This window comes from Rattus norvegicus, chromosome 2 (genome assembly GCF_021556685.1).
Source record: "Rattus norvegicus strain SHRSP/BbbUtx chromosome 2, alternate assembly SHRSP_T2T, whole genome shotgun sequence".
Lineage (NCBI taxonomy): Eukaryota > Metazoa > Chordata > Mammalia > Rodentia > Muridae > Rattus > Rattus norvegicus.
In genome coordinates, this window is record NC_141535.1 from 180,450,405 (window position 1) to 180,467,609 (window position 17,205).

A 17,205-nucleotide genomic window follows, 5' to 3' on the forward strand; every position below is an offset into this window, starting at 1 on the left:
ATCTTTCCACTTCCTCTTCTGCATAGCTCCCTGAGCCCGGAGAGGAAGGATTTTAATAAAGATATTCTATTTAAGAGAGTATATTCAAAAGGCTTGCTCTTAGAACATCATTCAGTTGTCGGCTTCTTTAATATTTCCCGTTGCCTGCAGAAGGAAGTTTTTCTGACACTGGCCATGTAAGGCACTCACCTATGGGCATAACACAAGGTCTGTAGAGGTTGTTCAGTTGCAATGTTCTATTAACAATACAGTAGTATCTTGTTTTCTCTATATCACAAGTTATCTAGTCCTGTGATCTTGGCTAAACAAGCAGTGTCATATGTGGAATCTGTCTCATGTACAGGACACAAATAAAACCAACTTTTATTTATTTCCCACAATTCTTGTGCCACTGTTACACTGGTGTATTATACAAACCAATCAGCATTGTAGATTGGGGGTTAAGTAGCTGATTGGTGATTTCCTTTTCCTTTTGTAGCTTGCATATTATCTTATAGTACCATGAAAACTAGTCAATAGGGGTGAAGCCTCCTGTCAGTGACCAGCATGACGTATCCAAATTCAATGGTATATGAAGGCGTTGTCTTTTGTAATAGATCCTTACTATCAGTTTACAAAAAGTTGTTTGGGGGTTTCCATGGGGCCACTTAAACCAGAAACTCTATAGATATAACCCATTCATATCACTGAGAGTTCTAAATGTCTTGTTGGGACACCACCTTTCTCCTTATTTTGTGATTGCATTTATATTTCCATTATATATCTACATACTTTAAGAGTATTCTACTCAGGGAGGTTTCCATTTATTCCCACAAATAAACCTTCTGCTCACTGTCACACCCCCCCCAGTATTCTTTCCCATAACCTCTCATGCCAATAAGTTGATAGAATTAATATCACAAAAATGATTATTCTAACAAAAGCTTTTTACTAAGTCAAAGCAATCTCAGTCAAAGTCCCTGTCTCATTTTCACAGAAGTAGATTTTTGAAAGTATTCTAAAATTTATAGGGAACTAAAAAGTACCCCATATGGCCACAAATATCCTGAGCAAAAGTAGCCACATGGGGCAGATTCCATTCCAGACCATCAGCTATATTACAGAATCATAGTGGCAAAAATATTGTAGTAGCACAAAACCATAAACAGTACAATGCAATGAAATAGAATGGCCAAACATGACTACACTCAACTTCAGCAATTTACAATGTGACAAAGACCCTTAGGACATGAATAGGAGGAAAGAAATCATCCTAAAATAATGGACTCAGAAAACAGGATTCCCACATAAAAAAACAAAAACAATAAAAAAATAAACAACAACAACAAAAAAAACACCCTAGAGCATATTGTCACTTTTCAGGAAAAAAAGAATTTAAATCAAAGACCTAAATGTAAAACATGAAAAACACTGAAAAGGGGCAGAAAATATTACATTCATAGTATTATATATACATAATATAGGCATAGGAAAGGAATTACTGAATAGAAGGACATTTGCACAAGAATAAGTTTCACAGAACTAAAAATCTTCTGCAAAGCTAAGGAAACAATCAAGTGGGTGAAGCATAAGCCCACAGACTAGAAAAGGAGAGGAATACTACCCAAAATATGTAAACAACTCAGAGCAGATAGAATAAAATAGTAAACATGAGCAAGTTAGAGACTCATCTGAGGAAACACCTCCATGAGATCCAGCTGTAAGGCATTTTCTCAGTTAGTGATCTAAGTTTGAGGGCACAGGCCGTTTCAGAGCTACTGATCTAGTTTCATAAGAAAGCAATCTAAGCAAGCCAAGGAAAACAGAGCAGTAAGCAGCACCCTTCCATGGCTTCTGCATCCACTCCTGCCTCCATGATCCTGCCCTGTTTGAGCTCCTGTCCTGAGTTCCTTCAATAAAGAACAGCAATATGCAAGTGGATGTCAAATAAATGCATGACTACCTAAAGAGGAACTGAACAAAGACCACAATAATCTTTATAAGGTGGAAAGGGAAAGCTCATGAGGATTCAGCCCCTCAAAAACAAAGAAACAAACAAACAATAAAACAAAAGCAAAACAAAAACCAACCAAACAAGAAGCACTACAGGCAATTAAGGAATGCTGAGAGTGGAAGGTAAAGTCTTTCCTAGCAAGGACACCAGTAAATTATTCAGCACCAAAAGGTCAGCTATAAAAATATATGCATAAAAAACATTATACTAGGAGTATTATATTTAGAAATACATATGCATATACTTTTAATTATATGCTTAAAACAATGAGTACTAAGAAAAGAAGCCATGGATTTGAAAAAGATTAAAGAGGAATATGAGGTAAAGGTTAGAGGGACAAGAGGGAATACCAAGATGGTATAACTGTATTGTAATTTCAAAACAGAAAGAAAAATGGTGGCTGTTTTACATGCTAATTTTAAAAATTAGCAGAAAACTGCAAAAGGACACACTAAAATAAAACTGCATATCAATTGCCATAATAACCACAGTTACAACCATTTAATTTGTTAAAATAGCACACAAACCGTACATTTTTCAATTAATGTATTTACTTGTTCACTTTACTCATTTTACATCTCAATCAGGGTCCTCTTTCACTTATGGGTGAGTACAGACTACGCATGACATTTTAGGTCTGGGTTAACTTACTCAGGATGATATTTTCTAATTCCATCCATTTGCCTGCAAAATTCAAGATGGCCTAGTTTTTTGTTTTTGTTTTTTTTTTTAATTTTTTTCCTTCTTTATTAACTTGAGTATTTCTTATTTACATTTCGATTGTTATTCCCCTTCCCGGTTTCTGGGCCAACATCCCCCTAACCCCTTCCTCCTCCCCTTATATATGGGCTTCCCCTCCCCATCCTCTCCCCATTACCACCCTCCCCCCAACAATCCCGTTCACTGGGGGTTCAGTCTTGCCAGGACCCAGGGTTTCCCCTCCCACTGGTGCTCTTACTAGACTATTCATTGCTACCTATGAGGTCAGAGTCCAGGGTCAGTCCATGTATAGTCTTTAGGTAGTGGCTTAGTCCCTGGAAGCTCTGGTTGTTTGGCATTGTTGTTCATATGGGGTCTCGAGCCCCTTCAAGCTCTTCCAGTCATTTCTCTGATTCCATCAACGGGGGTCCCATTCTCAGTTCAGTGGTTTGCTGCTGGCATTTGCCTATGTATTTTCTGTATGCTGGCTGTATCTCTCAGGAGAGATCTACATCCGGTTCCTGTCAGCCTGCACTTCTTTGCTTCATCCATCTTATCTAGCTTGGTGTCTGTATATGTATGGGCCACATGTGGGGCAGGCTCTGAATGGGTGTTCCTTCTGCCTCTATTCTAAACTTTGCCTCCCTATTCCCTGCCAAGGGTATTCTTGTTCACCTTTTAAAGGAGTGAAGCATTCCCATTTTGGTCATCCTTCTTGAGTTTCATGTGTTCTGTGCATCTAGAGTAATTCAAGCATTTGGGCTAATAGCCACTTATCAATGAGTGGTGGCCTAGTTTTTAAAAGCTGAATATTATTCCTTTATGGAAATGAGCCACATTTTCTGTATCCATTCTCAGGCTATTACAAATAAAACTGCTATGAACATAGTGGCGCATGTGTCCTTATGGTATGGTGGAGCTTTTGGGGGGTATTTGCCCAGAAACAGCATAACTGGGTCTCCAGGTAGAACTATTCCCAATTTTTTGAGAAACCTCCAAATTGATATACAGAGTGGTGGTACAAGTTTGTAATTCTACCAGCAATAAAGGAGTGTTCCTTTTCTCCACATCCTCACCATCATCTGCTGTCCCCTGAGTTTTTTAATCTTAGCCATTCTGATGGGTATAAGATGTAATCTCAGGGTCATTTTGATTTGCATTTTCCTGATGACTAAGGACATTGATCATTTCTTTAAGTGCTGCTTGGAAACTCAATATTCCTCTTTTGAGAATTTTCTCTTGGGTTGGGGATTTAGCTCAGTGGTAGAGCGCTTGCCTAGCAAGCACAAGGCCCTGGGTTCGGTCCCCAGCTCCGAAAAAAAAGAAAAAAAAAACGACATGAGAATTTTCTCTTTAGTTATGTGCCCCATTTTTGATTAGGTTATTTGGTTTGTTGCTGTATAACTACTTGAATCCTTTATATACTTTTTTTTATTAGCCCTCTGTCAGATATAGGGCTGCTGAAGGTCTTTTCCTAACCTGTGAGCTACCATTTTGTCCTATTGACAGTGCCCTTTGCTGCACAAAGCTTTTCAGTTTCATGAGGTCTCATTTATTAATTGTTGATTTTAGTGCCTGAACCATTGGTGTTTTGTTCAGGAACTTTGTCTCCTGTAGCAATGAATTCAAGACTATTTCCCAGTTTGTATTCCCTTGATCTTCTTCAGTTGTCTTACTGCTCTAGCTAGAACTTTAGTACTATATTGAAGAGATATGGAGAGAGTGGACAGCCTTGACTTGTTTCTGATTTTAATGAAACGAATTTTTATTTTCTGTTATTTTAGTGGTGGTGGTAGTGGTAGTGGTGTGTGTGTGTGTGTGTGTGTGTGTGTGTGTGTGTGTGTGTGTGAGAGAGAGAGAGAGAGAGAGAGAGAGAGAGAGAGAGAGAGAGAGAGAGAGATTCTTCCTTTGGTTTTACTGTCAAATTACTTATTTTGTATGTTTTCTTGGGTGAAGTTACTTTTCTTGTATTGGGGTATTCCTTCTATATCCTTTTTAGGACTAGATTAACAGAAAGATGTTGTTTAAATTTGATTTTGTCACAGAATATCTTTACTCCACCTATAGTGATTGAAAATTCTGCTGGATATAGTAGTCTGGTCTGACATCTGTGGTCTCTTAGGTTCTGGAAGACAACTGTCTAGCACCTCAGAATTTTAGAGTCTCTGTTGAGAAGTCAGTTGTAATTCTGATAGGTCTGCTTTTATATGTTACCTGGCCTTTTTACCTTGCAGCTTTTTATATTCTTTCTTTGTTCTGAACACATAGTGATCATTATTATATGGCAGGAGGATTTTCTTTTCTGCCCCAATCTATGTAGTGCTCTGTAAGCTTCGTGTATGTTTAAAGCCATGTCTTTATATTAGGGATATTTTCATCTATGATTTTGTAGAAGATACTGTCTGGGCCTTAATCTTGGAATTTTCTCCTTCTATTCCTATTATCCTTAGGTTTGGTTAGTTCATAGTGCCCCACATTTCTTAGATGTTTTGTGCCAGAAACTTTTTAAGCCTGACATTTTCTTTGACCAATGTAAGAATTTCTTCTATATCGTCTATATTTCAGAGTTTCTCTCCCATCTTTTGTATTCTGTTGGTGATGCTTGCATCTCTAATTCTTGTTCTATTTCCTAGGTGTTCCAACCCCAGGGTGGCCTCTGTATGTGTTTTATTTATTGTTTCTGTTTCCATTTTCAGGTCTTCAACTACTTTTTATTATTTTTCTTTTCCATTTTCTATTTTCCTATATTTCTTTACATCTGTTCATTTCCTATTATAGGCCTGTACCTGATTGATTGCATCTTCCTGTATTTCTTTAAGGGATTTATTATTTCCTGTTTAGGTCTCTATCACCTGCATAAGATGAGACTTAAGGACATTGTCTTGCTCAGCAGCTGTGTTCAGATATGGGGGACTTGCTATAGCAGGATAATTATTCTGATGATACCGTATTACACTGGCTTCGTTGATTGTGTTCTTGTACCAGTCTTTAGCCATCTGATTGTTGCTGGTGTTGGCTGGCATTGTAGACTGCATGGAGAGCCTGTATTCCTTAATGACAGCAGGCCTCTGGTTGTCTTGTATGGCAGCAGACCTCCAGGGAAGCAGGTAGCACAGGTTGTCCTGGTTATCCCAGGTGGCAGCAGGCCTCCAATGATGTGGACTGAGCTATGGCCTTGGGAGTAAAGTGCAGATCTCAGATTGCAGGTAGAGGTGTAGACCAGAATATTGAACGTAGTGGGGATGAGGCAGACATCAGGGCTATTGCACTTGCCAGTGGTCCAGCAGGCAGAGGATTGGGGAGTGGGTATCTCACCTAGTTGTCCTGGATGGTAGCAAGCCTACTAGGAGACAGGCTGACCTATCACCTGGGGAGTAAAGTACATATTTGGAATTGCATGTAAAGAAAACAACACACTTCTTTTTTTTTTTTTTTTGTCTTTTGGGGTCTTGGTTACCCCATTCAGTAATATATTTTTTTTATTAACTTGAGTATTTCTTATATACATTTCGAGTGTTATTCCCTTTCCCGGTTTCCGGGCAAACATCCCCCTCCCCCCTCCCCTTCCTTATGGGTGTTCCCCTCCCAACCCTCCCCCCATTGCCGCCCTCCCCCCATAGACTAGTTCACTGGGGGTTCAGTCTTAGCAGGACCCAGGGCTTCCCCTTCCACTGGTGCTCTTACTAGGATATTATTGCTACCTATGGGGTCAGAGTCCAGGGTCAGTCCATGTATAGTCTTTAGGTAGTGGCTTAGTCCCTGGAAGCTCTGGTTGCTTGGCATTGTTGTACTCTTGGTGTCTCGAGCCCCTTCAAGCTCTTCCAGTTCTTTCTCTGATTCCTTCAATAGGGGACCTATTCTCAGTTCAGTGGTTTGCTGCTGGCATTCGCCTCTGTATTTGCTGTATTCTGGCTGTGTCTCTCAGGAGCGATCTACATCCGGCTCCTGTCGGTCTGCACTTCTTTGCTTCATCCACCTTGTCTAATTGAGTGGCTGTATATGTATGGGCCACATGTGGGGCAGGCTCTGAATGGGTGTTCCTTAAGTCTCTGTTTTAATCTTTGCCTCTCCCTTCCCTGCCAAGGGTATTCTTTTTCCTCATTTAAAGAAGGAGTGAAGCATTCACATTTTGATCATCCGTCTTGAGTTTCGTTTGTTCTAGGGATCTAGGGTAATTCAAGCATTTGGGCTAATAGCCACTTATCAATGAGTGCATACCATGAATGTCTTTCTGTGATTGGGTTAGCTCACTCAGGATGATATTTTCCAAACAACACACTTCTTGAAGCATCTTAAGCCTAGCAGAGAATGCTTGATTGCTCTCATAACTTCTATTTCACTATTTTACCAAAGAGAACATCTTGTCATACTTGTCTTTATAGTAGTCCACAGAGGTTCACACATGAATAATACTTTTTAAGCCTTTATGTGTCCTGTTCACCAGGAATTTATATATGAATTCCTGAATATGAAAGACATAAAATGGATTCAAGCAGAAATGAAGAAAATTATCCCACTTTGCAGAAAATATTAGCCCATATGTGAGAAGCCTGAAAACGATGCTAGAAAAAATCTTAGATACAATGTTTTACAAAAACAATATTGCAAGTTAAGTAGCATTGCTATATGATAAAAGTGATTATGTTGTCAGTTAAGTTAGGAAGCCTCTCCTTTTCAGAACAGCACGAAAAACAATAATACCTTGAAATAAACAAGATCAAGGAGGTAAAAGAGTTCTACAATAAAGCTTTATGACACTGAAGACAGACATTAAAGATGAGAAGGTTTCCCATTTTCACATACTAATACAATGAATGTTGTGAAAATAAATACATTACAGAAAGCAAATTCAATTCAATTCTTATCCAATACAACATAATAGGAATTTTAACTAAAATAAAAAATGCAATCATAAAACTTACAATGATATTTTAAAAAGCCCACACCAAAAACGAAATCAAACACAGAAAACACAATGTCAAAAATATCACAATACCTAATGTTAAAATATATTTCAGAAAAAATATGATATTAAACAGCAAAAATCTGCTGAATACTGCCAGAAAATATTGTGTATACGAGTAAAGTATACATCAGCAGTCAGCAGTAAACCTACACAGAGACAGGCAACTAATCTTTGACAAATGTGTCAATAACACATGTTGAAGAACAGTGTCTCTTCAGAGAATGGGACTGCAAAAGCTGCACATCCTCATGGACAAGACAAAACCCAGACCCGTTCCTCTTACCCTGCATAAAATTGACTCAAAAAGTCCAAGATCTAAAATTGACAACTACTCGAGTTAACCAGAGAGAAAAGTCTTCAAAGTATATAAATAGATAAGGACTTTCTTTAAAAAAAAAAAAAGCTCTTCATTCGGAGGAAAGAGAATTATAAAGATCAAGGTTGCAAATCAAAAAGTACATTCTCTACAAATGTCAGAAGCAGGAAAGAGACAGCTTACTGAATGAAAGATAATGTGGATCACTGCACACTTAGTGGGGGAATTAGTGCCTAAAAGTAGTAGACAGAGTAGTTAATGATTACTATAAAGTCATAAAATTAATAAAAGAGTAAATAAAATGGACAGACAATACTCAGAAAAAATGACCAACAATACTTGTAAAAGGTTTACTGATTTTAGCCATCAAGAAAAAACTGATACTTAGATTCCACCTCATAGCAATCATTATGGCTACTATCAGGACAATCACTGGCAACAAACGCTGGTGAGAATGGTAGAGAAAAGGAAGCTCAAAGCTAAAGCAAGAATTACCTTATGATCCAGGCATACCAATTCCAAGAATACACCCAATTTCATTAAGACAGTATACCACAGAGACACCTATAGACTAATAAAACTAGAAAATATAATCCTGAGTGAGGTAACTTAGACCCAAAAGGACATGAATGGTATGTACTCACTTATAAGTGGACATTAGCCATAAAGTACAGGAAAATCATACTAGAATGTTTAGACCCAAAAAAGAGAAATAACAAGGAAGGAAGAAGGAAAGTGGTTGAATCTTTCTCACAAGTTGAAATAAAATAGATATCAGAGGTCAACGGAAGGAGAAAACTGGGTAGAATAGAAGACGGGGAAAGAAGAGAGGTGGGGAGGATCATATATAGGCAGAGCATGGGTTGGGAAAATCTCTAGGATGTGCCAGAGACCTGGTATGGGTGATGCCCCAGAAGATCTAAGGGGGAAATTCTAGCTGAAATTTCTAGCAGTGAGGGGAATATGGATCCTGAAGTATCCATTCCCTGTAGCCATGCAGGACTTCCAGCGGAAGAATAAGAAAAGCAACCCTCCCAAAAGGCCTTCAGCTCAAAATGTGTCCTGCCTACAAGTGTTCAGCGACAAATATAGAGCAGAGTCTGAGAGAATGGCCAAGCAATGACTGGCCCAATTTGAGACCCATCCTATGGAGAACTAGTTCCCACCACTATTAATGATACTCTTTTATACTAGCAGTCAGGAACCTAGCATAACTGTCTTCTGAGAGGCTCTACCTAACAGCCAATGGAAAGAGATACAGACACTCATGCCCAAATAGTAGATGGAGCTTGGAGAGTCTTAAGAACAAGTTGGGAGAAAGATTGTGGGAACCTAAAAAGACAGGCACTCCAAGAAGACCAATAGAGTCAACTAACTTTGACCTTTGGCATCCATCCAAAGAACAAGCACAGGCTGGACCTAGGCTCCCTGCACATATGTAGCAGATAAGCAGCTTGGTCTTCATGTGGGTCCCCAAAATAACTGGAGCAGGGACTGTCCCTGAGCCTGTTGACTATGTGCTTGCCTAAGGATCTTGCACCTCTCAATGGACAGCCTTGTTTGACCTCAGTGGGAGAGGATATGTCTAGTCCTGCAGGAACTTTCAGTGTGGAGATGGAGTTTAGGGGACTGGGGGCTATTGGGTTGGGGTGAGGAAATCAGGGTCTGGGAGTTGGAGGTGGGGTGAGGACATGGGTGGTAAGGTGAGTGGTGAAGGGGTGAGAGTAGGAGGATGAGGACTTCTACTTCTAAGGGGAGATCTTCCCTGAGGGGATAGTGTGAAGAGAGGAAGGGCTGATATTGTGATGTAAAGTGAATAAATAAGCTAATTTAATAAAAAATATAATATACATTAGACTTTGGAATGAAATTTTCTATCAATTTGAGAATGATTTCTAACACATATAGTTAATTTTATTAAAATAATGTTCATCAAATTTTCATCTATATTATACTGAAGGTAAGCTGTTCTCTAAAAAGTTTAAATACCAAGTGATTAGTTCTCTGCAGTATTCACACTGTGTTCATAGTACTTTTGACACACAACTCTAAATATGATAGAAAATAACTTCAGATTCAAATGAATGTATTTTGCTCTAATGATGTGCTCAAATACGGAAATGAGAATGAATATTATAGGGACGTTTTCACAGACATTTACACTTGTGTATATAAATTTGATGCTGGAGGTTGCCTGGGTGAATGAGTACAATTCAGATAGCATTCAGAAGTGACAGTACGAAAATGCTGACAGAATTTCTTCCATAGTAAGTATAGAGAACAAAGTTAGAAACATGAAGGAAACCACAAGGTCAAAGATAAATTAGTCTGAGGAATACTACAGTTACTGATATTAAATTAAAACAAAGAAGTAGGGAGGAGGCATGTGAAAAGACTTCCAAACATTTCACTCTCTGCTAAGGAACTCAACATTTGTCAAGATTTCAGCAGGCACTAACAGAGGGGTAAGGAAGAGAACATTGCCAATGGTCAGCTGTACAGAGTCCTCACACAATAACACAGCAGTTACAGTGGCAAAATGACTTGAAGAAAAATGTAAGTCTCTGTATTTCTGTGTTGTTTATAAGAGACCAAAAAGAAAATAGACAAAAAGAAATGATAGACCAGTGTGCTGCTTGTTCTCATTTAATCTGAATGTAGAAGTATGGCCATCCTAATGAGTGTCTAATAGTGGACTTGTACCATTAATATTCAGTTTGTCCCCCAATTTAAAATTGTGGGAGGTGGCTGCTTTTCCTAGATATTTAAACCAACTTTACTATTACAGGGAGAAATAAATTTGTACTGGCAGAGTACAGCAGTTAATATAAAATCATAGGAAACACATACACATCTAAAAGAAGACAATAGCTCTGAGTACCACAGTGTGTTGGAAAGAAATGATGACTACAAGATGGTAAACAGGATGAACCACGAAACAATGAGCAATGGTCTTGTTAGGAATGGTTGTCAATGAACCCCCAGTGAATGTGATTGTTGGGGGGAGGGCGGCAATGGGGGGAGGATTGGGAGGGGAACACCCATAAGGAAGGGGAGGGGGGAGGGGGATGTTTGCCCGGAAACCGGGAAAGGGAATAACACTCGAAATGTATATAAGAAATACTCAAGTTAATAAAAAAAAAAGAAAAAAAAAACAAAAAAAAAAACAAAAAAAAATTGAGCTCTCAGTTTCATGCAAAGAAGAGTATAGGCATTAGCGTTTCTGAGCCTTGAAAATCCTAAACTCTCATCTACCACTTAAAGTAGAATTAGTGACATTTCTGCCACAACAGAGTTCTATCAAGAATAGTTTATTTTAGAACTTGGACTCGGGTCTTCAGACTTTGACTTCTGTGGAAATGCAGAAGAAAAATAGCAGAAGAAGGGGCTGAGCAAGTTGGGGTGTTGGCCCTGTGGAAGGATGCTAAGGACCCCCCAAGAAAGGGAGTTACATGTGGCCCAAAGAGTCAAGGCGGAGCTTTTACATCACAGGAAAACTCAGGTAGATTAGAAGTATTAAAGCATCTTTAGGCTTAGTATAAGAAATGACTTTATGGTCTTTGCCAAAGTAGGTAGCTTAAGCTTTGAAGTTTCCTGATTATGTAAAGAAGCTGGGTATTAAGACCCTGGTTCAGCATATAAACTGGACCAGTATTCTGAGCAAATTCTTAGTGACTAAGTGGGCCAATAAAATAATAATGCAAGGTGGCTTTTGAGAAGCAAGTTCCTTCAGTTACACTGACCGATGACCTTGGAACATTTCTAATCTTCTCAAATGCTGCTGCATCCCAGTTGTCAAAGTAACTCATGGGAAACAAGTGCAGTTGTTCTGAGATGGAAAAGTACATTGGGGTTGGGCTTCTGGCCAAGGTGTCTTTTAGGTGAGCTCCTCTGTTGTTGAATATGAACTTCAAGGTCAATGTTTAACAAAGCAGAAATTAAATAGAAATGGTCCACACCTGTTCATGCATGTCTTGGACAAGGTTTATAATCATCACATTTTACTTGCTGGTTGGAAAAGGATGAAAAGAGTGTATTGTGTTGCCTCTAAGTGTAGCCATTTAAAACACGGCTGCTCTATGCACCATGAATAGGTGAGGGTATGCAATTTTTGTAGGACAATGCATTGTCCCAAAAGGAAAACAAATCTGTTGATTTCTGTCCCTTGAGATAGAATGATTTCCACCATGGAGTGGTCCTTGCAGGCTGTGGAGAGCATGAGAGACAGGACTGACTAGAATCAGCATTCTGAGATCACTTGACATCAATTTTAGGGCATGTAGGATGACTCAAGAGTAAGACCAGACCCTCCTCTGATGTTCATGTTGATAGCCTTGTAGATGACAATTTAATGTGTAGTTTTTGAGAATCTTCATTTCTACCTGGTGCTTTTTCTGCAATTGGAGGGTTTCAACGCCAGATGGCACCTTTGTTATGATCATAAGGTTTGAAGAATTAGACTTCTCACCCACTATATGTGAATATGTTATGTCATATGCATATGAATAAATGCCCTTATGTATGCTAAAAAAAAAAGGAATGGTTGTCAAGGCTTTTTTTAATTTATAACAAAGAGGAAAATAACATTGTCATTTTCTGAGAAGATGACAGAACATTTCCCAGGAGATTTGAGCACCTCAGAAGAAGGGAAACAGGAGGAGGGAGAGCATTGAGCATTGGTGAGTCTTCTGAGCATGTGCTCCTTCTGCACCATTTGTCTGAATTCTTCCTCACTCAAGTCAGCAGCAGTCCCCAGACTGCTGGCTACTGCCACAGCAACCACTGCTGCCACCGCTGCTGCCACAGCAGCCACTGCTGCCACAGCAGTCACTGCTGCCACCACTGCTACAGCATCCAGAGCTATGGCGATGGCGACGGAGAGATCTGCGGGGTCTGTGGTGGCTCAGGCAGCAGCCTCCACCCCCAGAGCTGCAGCAGCCACCAGAGCTGGAGCCACAGCAGCCACCAGAGCTGCAGCAGCCCCCAGAACCCAGGCTACAGCAGGAAGACACAGGGGGGCACTTGGGAGGACATTTTGGGGGACATTTTGGAGGGCACTTTGGGGTTTGGCACTTAGGAGGGCACTTGGCAGGGGGCTGGCACTGCTGCTGGCTCTGCTGGCAGGACATCTCAGATATGGGTGTTCAGGACCTGTGAGAGAGTCATAAATATATCAGACACCAGACAATGTGGTAACCTGACCAATGCTGGCCCCACAGAAGCATTACTGATCATCATAGAAAATACATCTATAGTCACTCAAATTTATAATGTGACTACATTATCGCATGCAGTTCATCCTGTCTTTAAACATCAGGAACCCATACACAAGAGAAACAGTTCACTCAAATCCAGCAGCACTAAATAAATAACTGTTGACACTTAGATAGGTTGGCTTTTCTTAGTCTTCATACATTCTAGAATCTGTACTATTTTGGAGAGAACTAGTTGTTGGGGAAAGAACAATCATAACCTGAAGGAGAGTATTGTTTATGGTCAGTATCTCAAAGGACCTTCTAACACATTTAGAGAACAAGCTCAGCCCATGGCAGAAAAATATGTAAATCCTGTTCAGACCACCTAGGAATACCAGCTTATGTTGTAAGATGAGAGGTCAGATGTATGCAAAATATCATGTGCTCTGGCTAAGGCTAGAAATGTCAGTGTCATTTTGGTGTTGTCCTATTGATCACAGGAATATGTGAACAGATCCTAGACACAAGACTTTTTTCCCCAAGGAAAACCAAGACCCTGTTGACTTTCCTTACTCTAGCTATTCAGTGCCAGAGAAGGGAAACATTTTATTCAGAACATCAGTTACCAAAGCTAACCTGTCTAGATGCACAGTTATCTCTGCTGAATGTCCCATCCTAAGCAGCCCTATAAGCTAAAAGTACTTAGTGCTCCCCAGAGCCAAAATATGCAAAGGTTTTCAGTATCTCTTACTATCAAGGACCATTGTCTCAACCCTCAAACTTTACCATGTTTTATGATATATCAATGTAGCCGCAAGGAAGAAGGACCTTTCCAAGTGTCTGTCAGCTCTAATCTGACTCCCCTCTAAAGTCTCTGTTCTTACAGCCAGTGGACACTTACCAAGATGAGTGGTAGCACAAGATCTGTGGTTACCTCAGCCAGTGAGTGGATGGAAGAGCCCAGTCTACAGGTCCTTTTATTCTGACCCTGGGCTTTCCCAGCCTGTGAGACAGTGGCTAAAGAAGAATGCCCTGCCTCCTGACACCCACATGGTTTTGTGACAGATCATGACAAGTTATTCCCCAACAGCCTTCCTCCACCTTCCTGAATCTTTTGTAGAGCATAATGTAGGAATGAAATGAGGAAGTATATTCATAGATCCTTAAACTCAGCATTCCTACAGAGCATCTGCATTAGGCACTACTCACTTTCACATCATTCTCCAAATCTGCTACTTCTTACTATAATATATGCCAATGGTGGACCATGCTTATCTAATAAACCCTTGAAGATACTTGCAGGTCTGAATATATTCTGGTACTTTGACATTGGGCTTATGTGGGTGCACTTTAGACATCTACAGAGGTAAAACCATGCATGGTGGACCTGGCTCAGCACCAAGACGTGTTGTGTCATTCTGAAAGTATTTTTAGCCAGTATCATTTCCCACTTAAACTACTAACGTGGAATATTAAGGATAATATTTATGGGAATATATAAAAATCAATGAAATTTCAAGACATGGATAAAAATATCTCACAGAAACAGAACATCCTCTTATAGTTTTTCCAGCAAACATGTGCAAAAAGCTAAATATGCAGTGGGTAATATGTAGTTTAAACACAACAAATGAGAGATAGCTCAACAGTGGAAAATGCACACTGCTCTTGAAGAGGTTGATTCTTAGCACCTAAGTGTGGCACCCAGGACCGATTGTAACTCTAGATTTGAAGTATACAAACCATCCTTTTAACTACAATGGTACAATCACACACTCAAACAAACATATACATACAAACACACACAGGTATACACACTGATCAAATAAAACAGACTCACTCATACAGTCCCAAACACAAACACATAAAAACAAAATTCAAATATATTTTAACATAAAATATATATTTATATATTTAATATAAGAAAATGTGGTACATCTATCTACACAATGGAATACTACTCAGCTATCAAAAACAATGACTTTATGAAATTCATATAGGCAAATGGATGGAACTGGAAAATATCATCTTGAATGAGGTAACCCAATCACAGAAAAACACACATGGTATGCACTCATTGATAAGTGGTTATTAGCCCAAATGCTCGAATTACCCTAGATGCACAGAACACATGAAACTCAAGAAGGATGACCAAAATGCGAATGCTTTACTCCTTCTTTAAAAGGGGAACAAGAATACCCTTGGCAGGGAATAGGGAGGCAATGTTAGAACAGAGACTGAAGGAACGCCAACATGTGGCCCATACATATACAGCCACCAAACTAGATAAGATGGATGAAGCAAAGAAGTGCAGGCTGACAGGAACCGGATGCAGATCTCTCCTGAGAGACATAGCCAGAATACTGCAAATACAGAGGCGAATGCCAGCAGCAAACCACTACACTGAGAACGGGACCCCTTTTGAAGGATTCAGAGAAAGGACTGAAAGAACTTGAAGGGGCTTGAGACCCCATATGAACAACAATGTCAACCAACCAGAGCTTCCAGGGACTAAGCCACTACCCAAAGACTATACATGGACTGACCCTGGGCTCCAACCTCATAGGTAGCAATGAATAGCCTAGTAAGGGCACCAGTGGAAGGGGAAGCCCTTGGTCCTGCCAAGACTGAACCCCAGTGAACGGGATTGTTGGGGGGAGGGCAGTAATGCGGGGAGTATGGGGAGGGGAACACTCATATAGAAGGGGAGCGGTAGGGGCTAGGGGGATGTTGGCCTAGAAACCAGGAAAGGGAATAACAATTGAAATGTAAATTAGAAATACCCAATTTAATAGAGATGGAGAAAAAAATATAAATCTTTACCTTGGAAACAGTATAATTACTGACTCAGACAGATATAAGCAGCTACAGCCTAACAGAGGATGGAAACTGTGGCCTTTTATGGAAGAATAGGAGAAAGGGCTGTGGGCTTCCAAAGGGATAGAAACTCCACAGGAGGACTAACAGAATCAACTAACCTGGATACTTGTGGCTTTCAGAGACTGAAAACACCAACCAAAGAATGTATATGGGTTGGACTAAGGCCTTCATGCACATAATAAATGTAGTTTGGTCTCCAAGTGGGTCCCAAAGAACTAGAACAGGAGCTATCCCAAAAGCAGATGCCAGCACGAAGGATATCTTAGTCTAGTTGGGCTGCCATGTGTGGCCTCAGTGGGAGAGGAAGCACCTAGCTATATAGAAACTTGACATGACAGCAATTGGGGATACCCAGGTCACCCCCACATGTTGAGAGAAAAAGAAAAGGACTAAATTAGGAATGTAGTGTGGGGGTGAGTTGACTGGGAGAGGAGCCATTATCAGGATCTAAAGTATATATGGAAAATTTAAATTAAAAGCAAAAAGGATGAAAATATATAATATACAATGCATATGAAGATATCCAAAGAATACACAAAATTTTCTAAATAATGTACCTTAATAATAATAATAAAGAAGTAGTTGTTACCAGAGAGAACAGGTTTCCTTATTTTTGTGTTTCATTGCGCTTGTCTTAGAAAATATTTTTATATTAGACTTTTCATGAGGTTGCATCTAATCCTCCTTTGTATATATGCTATTCTAGTTTTAATATTTCAGTGTTGCTAGATCTATAGAAACCACAAGAAATCTCTCATGGAAATTGAATGTGATTTCTGGTAATGTCAGATGTAACATTACTAAGAAGAAAGTTAGGAAATGGGTTAATATGGTGTTGAGAGAATGATGTTGGTCATCTAAAAAATACAGTCAGTGTACTTCTGCATAGGAGACAAAAGATCTAATGGCCATATGAACTCCCAAGAATGACTACAACAAATTCATTAGCAAAGACTTGTCAGCACTGTATGTCACTTAAGAGAAATAAAGACCATTATGACGTCAATCGCTTTCAGTATTTCATCTGAAACATTGTTCCTCATGCTCTCAAATTTGTTCTTGGATGAATGATGTGTTTATTGGTTCTTTGTTTATGATTTTCTCTAAAATGTATATTACAACTTTAGAAACCTTAATAATGTAGCTTGTTACTATC

At 39.5% G+C, this 17,205-nt stretch overlaps 1 long non-coding RNA gene across 1 annotated transcript; it reads right to left on the reverse strand.

The window, feature by feature from the left end:
• Nucleotides 1-12,517: 12,517 nt before the first annotated feature.
• On the reverse strand, nt 12,518-14,153 carry LOC102552128 (late cornified envelope protein 1C-like). The gene is made up of 2 exons (XR_015678145.1): nt 14,071-14,153; nt 12,518-13,125 (listed from the first exon to the last, which is right to left on the reverse strand). It is a non-coding gene; the product is annotated as a late cornified envelope protein 1C-like (long non-coding RNA).
• Between the last annotated feature and the right edge of the window lie 3,052 nt (nt 14,154-17,205).